The 6,000-nt window shown below is 49.3% G+C and overlaps 1 protein-coding gene across 1 annotated transcript in view; it reads right to left on the reverse strand.

Moving 5' to 3' along the window:
• Positions 1-5,782, reverse strand: part of LOC133356819 (uncharacterized) — a 99,408-nt gene extending 93,626 nt beyond the window's left edge. The window contains exon 1 of the mRNA XM_061574528.1: positions 5,676-5,782. The gene's annotated coding sequence lies outside the window, so the exon portion shown is untranslated. The remainder of the gene's footprint in view (positions 1-5,675) is intronic.
• Positions 5,783-6,000: the final 218 nt, after the last annotated feature.

Genomic DNA, 6,000 nt, shown 5'->3' on the forward strand with positions numbered 1-6,000 from the left:
CAACGGCAGGGCCGGCCACGGATAATGCCACCGTTGTTGGCCGTGAGCGGGAATCGAACTCGGGATGCCGAGTTCGCAGCAGCGCTCAAAGACAAAGATCCCCCGTATAGCCTTCACAGACTGTTTGGGGCAAGTGCTGTGTTAGCGAGCAGCACCTGTGAAGGTCGCCACGGCACACGAGGGGGTGGGTGACCAGCAACAAGCCCGAACGCCTTTGTCTCTCCAGCGGCGATGTTTTTGCACACCTGCACCAGGAACTCAGTTGAGGCTGAGTCGACCTAGGGGAGGCCCAGGATTGATTAAGATAATCGTCACTGGTGTTGATGGCCGTGAGAGGGAATCTAACCCGGGTCGCCGGGCTCGTATCGCTAAGCACTGCGCCACCGCTACCCCCACCCAGCCCCTACAAAGACAAAGATTCCCCATATAGCCTTCATAGACTGCTGCGGCAAGTGCTGTTAGCGAGCACTTACCTCCAATCAGCACGGTTGGCTCCGTGCGGTGCGAAAGAATTAGTTCAACATGCATACAACAAAAACAACATCATCCGCCATTCGCCTCTAAGTGGCGTCACCACGACGCTTGTGCCAGGCTAGGTACCACTTTAAGGCCACGTGAAGTGTCGAACGCCCGCCGGCAGGAGGTCACGGCACAGACCCCAGCAGGTGCCATGGGTCCACTGACTGAGATTATTGGCTGATGCACCACCTGTGTCCCCTACTGTGCCAACAAAGACAAAGATGCCCCGTTATTTTCTTAGCAGACTGTAGGGGCAAGTGCTGTTAGCGAGCACCTATAAAGACCGACACGGCACACGAGGGGGTGGGTGGCCAACACCACGCCCGGCCGCCTTTGTCTCCCCAGTGGCGACACACAGCACCAGGTACTCATTTTGAGGCTGAGTTGACCGAGAGGAGGCCTATCATCGGTTCCAACAATCGCCACCGGTGTTGGCCGTGAGCGGAAATCAAACTCGGGTCGCCGGGTTCGTAGCGCAGCGTAGCGCTAACCGCTGCACCACCGCTCCCTGAAGATCTCTCGCGTGAATGTCGCTTCCTCTAAGCCCCTCCTCGTGGCCTTCGCGGTGGCCTTGGCGATACGCGATGATCGCATCGAGATTTTGAGAGAGAGGGAGAAAGAGAGAGGGAGAGAGACAGAGACAGACAGACAGAGATAGACAGAGACAGACAAAGAGAGACAGAGACAGAGAGAGTCAGAGACAGCGAGAGACAGAGAGAGGCAGATAGACAGAGAGAGACAGAGAGAGACAGAGACAGACAGAGAGAGTCAGAGACAGCGAGAGACAGAGAGAGGCAGATAGACAGAGAGAGACAGAGAGAGACAGAGACAGACAGAGAGAGTCAGAGACAGCGAGAGACAGAGAGAGGCAGATAGACAGAGAGAGACAGAAAGAGACAGAGACAGACAGAGAGAGTCAGAGACAGCGAGAGACAGAGAGAGGCAGATAGACAGAGAGAGACAGAGAGAGACAGAGACAGACAGAGAGAGTCAGAGACAGCGAGAGACAGAGAGAGGCAGATAGACAGAGAGAGACAGAGAGAGACAGAGACAGACAGAGAGAGTCAGAGACAGCGAGAGACAGAGAGAGGCAGATAGACAGAGAGAGACAGAGAGAGACAGAGACAGACAGAGAGAGAGTCAGAGACAGCGAGAGACAGAGAGAGGCAGAGAGACAGAGAGAGACAGAGAGAGGCGGAGAGAGACAGAGAGAGGCGGAGACAGACACAGAGAGACACAGAGAGACATCCCCCCACAGAATGCTACTCGTTGAATCGGCTTCTTCCCCCGCCCCGCTGCCACCCGTGGAGTGAGGGATGATCGCTAGAAATAGGAAGAGATGACTGGGGGGGGCGGGGGGGGGGGGCAAACCCCCCAAACACCCCCAACCAGGAGTTGAACTCATAGCTCCCCCCCCTCTCGGATTGTGAGCTGCTCTTCGTACGCCTGAACACAATCACGCGGCCCGATGTGATTTTTTGTTGTTGTTGTTGTTGGTATTGGAATAACTCAAGCGGAATTGCGATGGTTTAATGAACGTCTGCTCAAGGCAAGCGAATTGGAATGCTGTTGGTATGCCTTATTGCGTAGGGGACGACTAAATCAAAATTGTCGTGCGCGTTCACACGCGACACGCTGGAATGGCGAGGCATTTGAGTGCCGTGCTATGAATCCAGCAACCTCTGTTCGAGTCCCCTTCCGCTGTTAACATCGTTGGCAAAGAGTCATCTCTGAACGGGCCCTGAGGTGCATCTTTTTGGTTCTTTCGGTAAAGTCATCACGTAGAATGGAAATAATAAAATAATACAAATAAAATATAGTAAAATAATTCTCACGACGTTTCGGCCACAACGCAAGCAGCCGTCCTCAGGTGGAGAACAGGTCCGTCGGAAAGACAGCGTCTGAAGCTCCCCGACAGACCTGCTCTTCACCTGAGGACGGCTGCTTGCGTTGTGGCCGAAACGTCGTGAGAATTATTTTATTATGTTTCATTTTTATTATTTTATTATTTTCATTCTACGTGACTTTACCGAAAGAACCAAGAAGATGAATCCCTGCAGTCACGAAAGCTTTAAATCGGGCCCTGAGGTCTCCGCTAGGCCCTATCAGCTCGGTGTTGAGAAGCTGATTCGCTCTGTGAGAGCATCACCGCTGGCGAGACGAAAACGTCTGGGAATGGGGTGCTACTCCGTACCACCCTTGTGCGCGTTGTAACAGCAATCTTCTTCTGCTTCTTGAATATGGCATCGCGTCGTTTAAATCGTGTCCGGTCTGTTCTGGATGACCACAGTCGCACCCAAGGGCCGGGTTCATATTGTGTAGGCCCCGGGCCTGCAGGTACTGTGAGGGGCCCCCCAGTAATATTTTCCAAAAGGAAAATAAAGTTAAAAGAAAAATATAATTGATTTTTTTACGAGGCTAACAACAAATTAAATTCCGCGTTCGCAAATGAAATCACTTTTCCACTCAATCTCTGGAGACTGCTTCCAGCTGGCAGAGGTTCTCTCTGGGCTGAAGCCCCTAAAGCCCCCCACGCCTTGATCCGGCCCTGGTCGCACCACTACTGGAGAGTTGAGTTGAGTTTATTTTAGTTTCCATTTGTGCAAATGCTATCCGCGCACCTAATGCCGTGGTTCGTGCAGTGCACGCGGTTCGGGGTGGACCGCGAGCTTCGTGGAACATCACACCCAGGCGAGATCTGCCGCGTTGAGGATTTTTTTTTTAGTTAGTTAGATCGCGTAAGTCTAAATGTTGTCTTTTTGGTTCTTTCGGTAAAGTCACGTAAAATGGAAATACATATTTGATTATGTTTTATTTGTTGAAATTTTTTTATTATGTTATTATTTCCATTTTACGTGACTTTACCGAAAGAACCAAGAAGATGAATCCCTGCGGTCACGAAAGCATTAAATCGAAATATAAATGTTGTGTCGTAACCCTCCACCACCCGACACAGCCTATTAGTAAGGGCATTTGTCACGTGAACCAAACGCGCCAATTAGTGACTGCTTCAGCCCACCGGCGTGTTGGAGAGTAAATCCACAACATTTAGAATTTGAGTAGTACGACGTTTCGCTGGTAATTCCAGCAGGACGACGTCATCACTGAACCCAATCACGTGCAGAGATCACTCGAACGAGGGGGGGGGGTTATTGTAATTACATAATATATCAGTAATGAATTAATTGGTATGCGTTTCCTCTATAAGGAATTCCAATTGCAAGATGTATTACTGAATAATACGAGGTGTTTGTTCGCGAGCTCTTTTGACAGCCATAATAGGTGCTCACTGACAACACTTGACCCCGAGATTCTGTGACGTCATGTGACCCCCCCCCCCTCCTCCTCCCCCACATTAACAACCCGCCCTGAATTCCGTGGTGATGTATGGCCAACTCTGACCCAACACGGGGGTGGCTTTCATCCAGAATTGGCTGGACAAAGAGGCCTGTCAAAAGTCTGTGGTGTCTTCTTGGTTCTTTCGGTAAAGTCACGTAGAAGGGAAGTAATAAAATAATAAAAATAAAACATAATAAAATTATTCTCACGACGCTTGCGTTGTGGCCGAAACGTCGTGAGAATAATTTTATTATGTTTTATTATTTATTATTTTATTACTTCCCTTCTACGTGACTTTACCGAAAGAACCAAGAAGATGAATCCCTGCAGTCACGAAAGCTTTAAATCGAAATTTAAGTCCTGTGGTGGATATTGTTGAAACACTTAGACGCATTGCAAACAGTGGCCGAGATATTGGTGGCAGAAAGACGCCCTACTGCTTGAGCACATTGGCACAAGACAGACCCGTAAAAGTGGATACGAATGGCGAAATATCTGCCCATTGATCGTGATGATGATGCTGATAATACCACGTCTCTATGAAATGGTCCATATTACATTTCATCTACCGCGAGATGTGATCGCGTGTCTCCAAGTAGCTTCTTGCGAGCGTGGTGCTTTGAGCGAGGATGGGTTTCGTCGGCAAATAACTTCGTGTCGCGGGCAGATGGCGGCTCCGAGGATTGCTACAGAAATGCCGTCCCCGTGAAATGAAAGGCCACTTCAGAACAAGTGGCAAAGGCGGGCGAAGGAAGACAAAAACACAGGAAGTAAACTATTTACATATAACCAGAGCGAGTGGATGCAATTTTTGTTTCATTACAAAGTGGTTGCACTTTTCTTGCAAGTGCACGCGCATATGCTGCGTATATGGATGCGTGCGTTGAAAAATGTTGATACTCCGACTGATGCTCCTGCTGTTGTGGAGTGACTCATGCGGCCAGCTATGGCTGCAGAGTTTGGTAGTACGTGTCGTTTATTGTGAAAATTCGGTCACAGTTCCTATGATCACTGTTTCATTGCTTTAATGGCTTTATTTTGGTGATTTTCGAAAAGATTTTTGGTTTGGCCATGTTTGTTTGTTGTAGTACAGAGTTAGACTGATGGCCTTAATCTAAGTTGTCTTGTGGTTGTTGTTGTTGTTTGACTTGCATCCCACTGGGATTTTTGCACACACCGTTGGTGTACGGTGCTTTTTTTCTGCAATATTTTGCTGTCTTTTCTTGGATTTTCTGTTTGCACTTAGTCATTTTAAAATGTTTTCTTGTTCATGTTTTTGTTTTTTGTTTGTTGCGGTTGCACCTGATTTAAGAGCCGAATGCCTCACATGGCTATACCTAATAAATGAACTTGAACTTGAAAGACAAAGCTTCTCCCTTCCCTGCATAGCCTCAACAGGCTGTTGGGGCCAGGGTTCAGTTTAATGCGCAGTAAGCTTTCGCGCAGCAATACCATCCACGACGAAGTATTTGTTTGGGTTAGATCGCAGTAAATATAAATGTGTCGTCAACCCGCCGCCACCCGATGCAGCCAACGAGTAAGGTTTGTCACGTAGCCGCTTCAGCACGCCGGCGTGTTGGAGAGCAGAGGTCGCAAACGGGTTTTGATTCCTTACCCGTACCGGTACCCGGCCGCACCAGGGTCGCAAATGGGTACCCGCACCCGTACCCGGCCTGGTTTTACCTACGTGACTTTACCGAAAAAACCTAAGAATATGAATCCTTGCAGTCACGAAAGCTTCAAATCTCAAAGTACGGGTACCCGTTCCCTATCCGTACCCGTACCCTACCCGAAATGAGTGACAAACGGTGACTCACCAGTGACTCACGGCCTACCCGTACCCGTAACCGGCCGCACCAGGGTCGCAAACGGGTACTCGGGTATTGGGTAGGGTACGGGTATCGGGTACCCGATTTCGACCTCTGTTGGAGAGTAAACGCACGACAATTTACAAAGTCAGTTAACGACGTTTCGCTGGTGACGTTGCCGCGTTAACGCCGCATTGACATTTCCGTGACGTAACCCAATGTTTCTCATCACGGGCAAAGTGGCATTAGCGAGTATGAAGCAATAAGCCGCACGCACATACACATACACACACAGGTTCCGATGCACACCACAAAAACAAGGTTCCCCTGTCTT

The sequence above is a fragment of the Lethenteron reissneri genome, chromosome 55 (genome assembly GCF_015708825.2).
Source record: "Lethenteron reissneri isolate LAM-NWPU_2019-01 chromosome 55, ASM1570882v1, whole genome shotgun sequence".
Classification (NCBI taxonomy): domain Eukaryota; kingdom Metazoa; phylum Chordata; class Hyperoartia; order Petromyzontiformes; family Petromyzontidae; genus Lethenteron; species Lethenteron reissneri.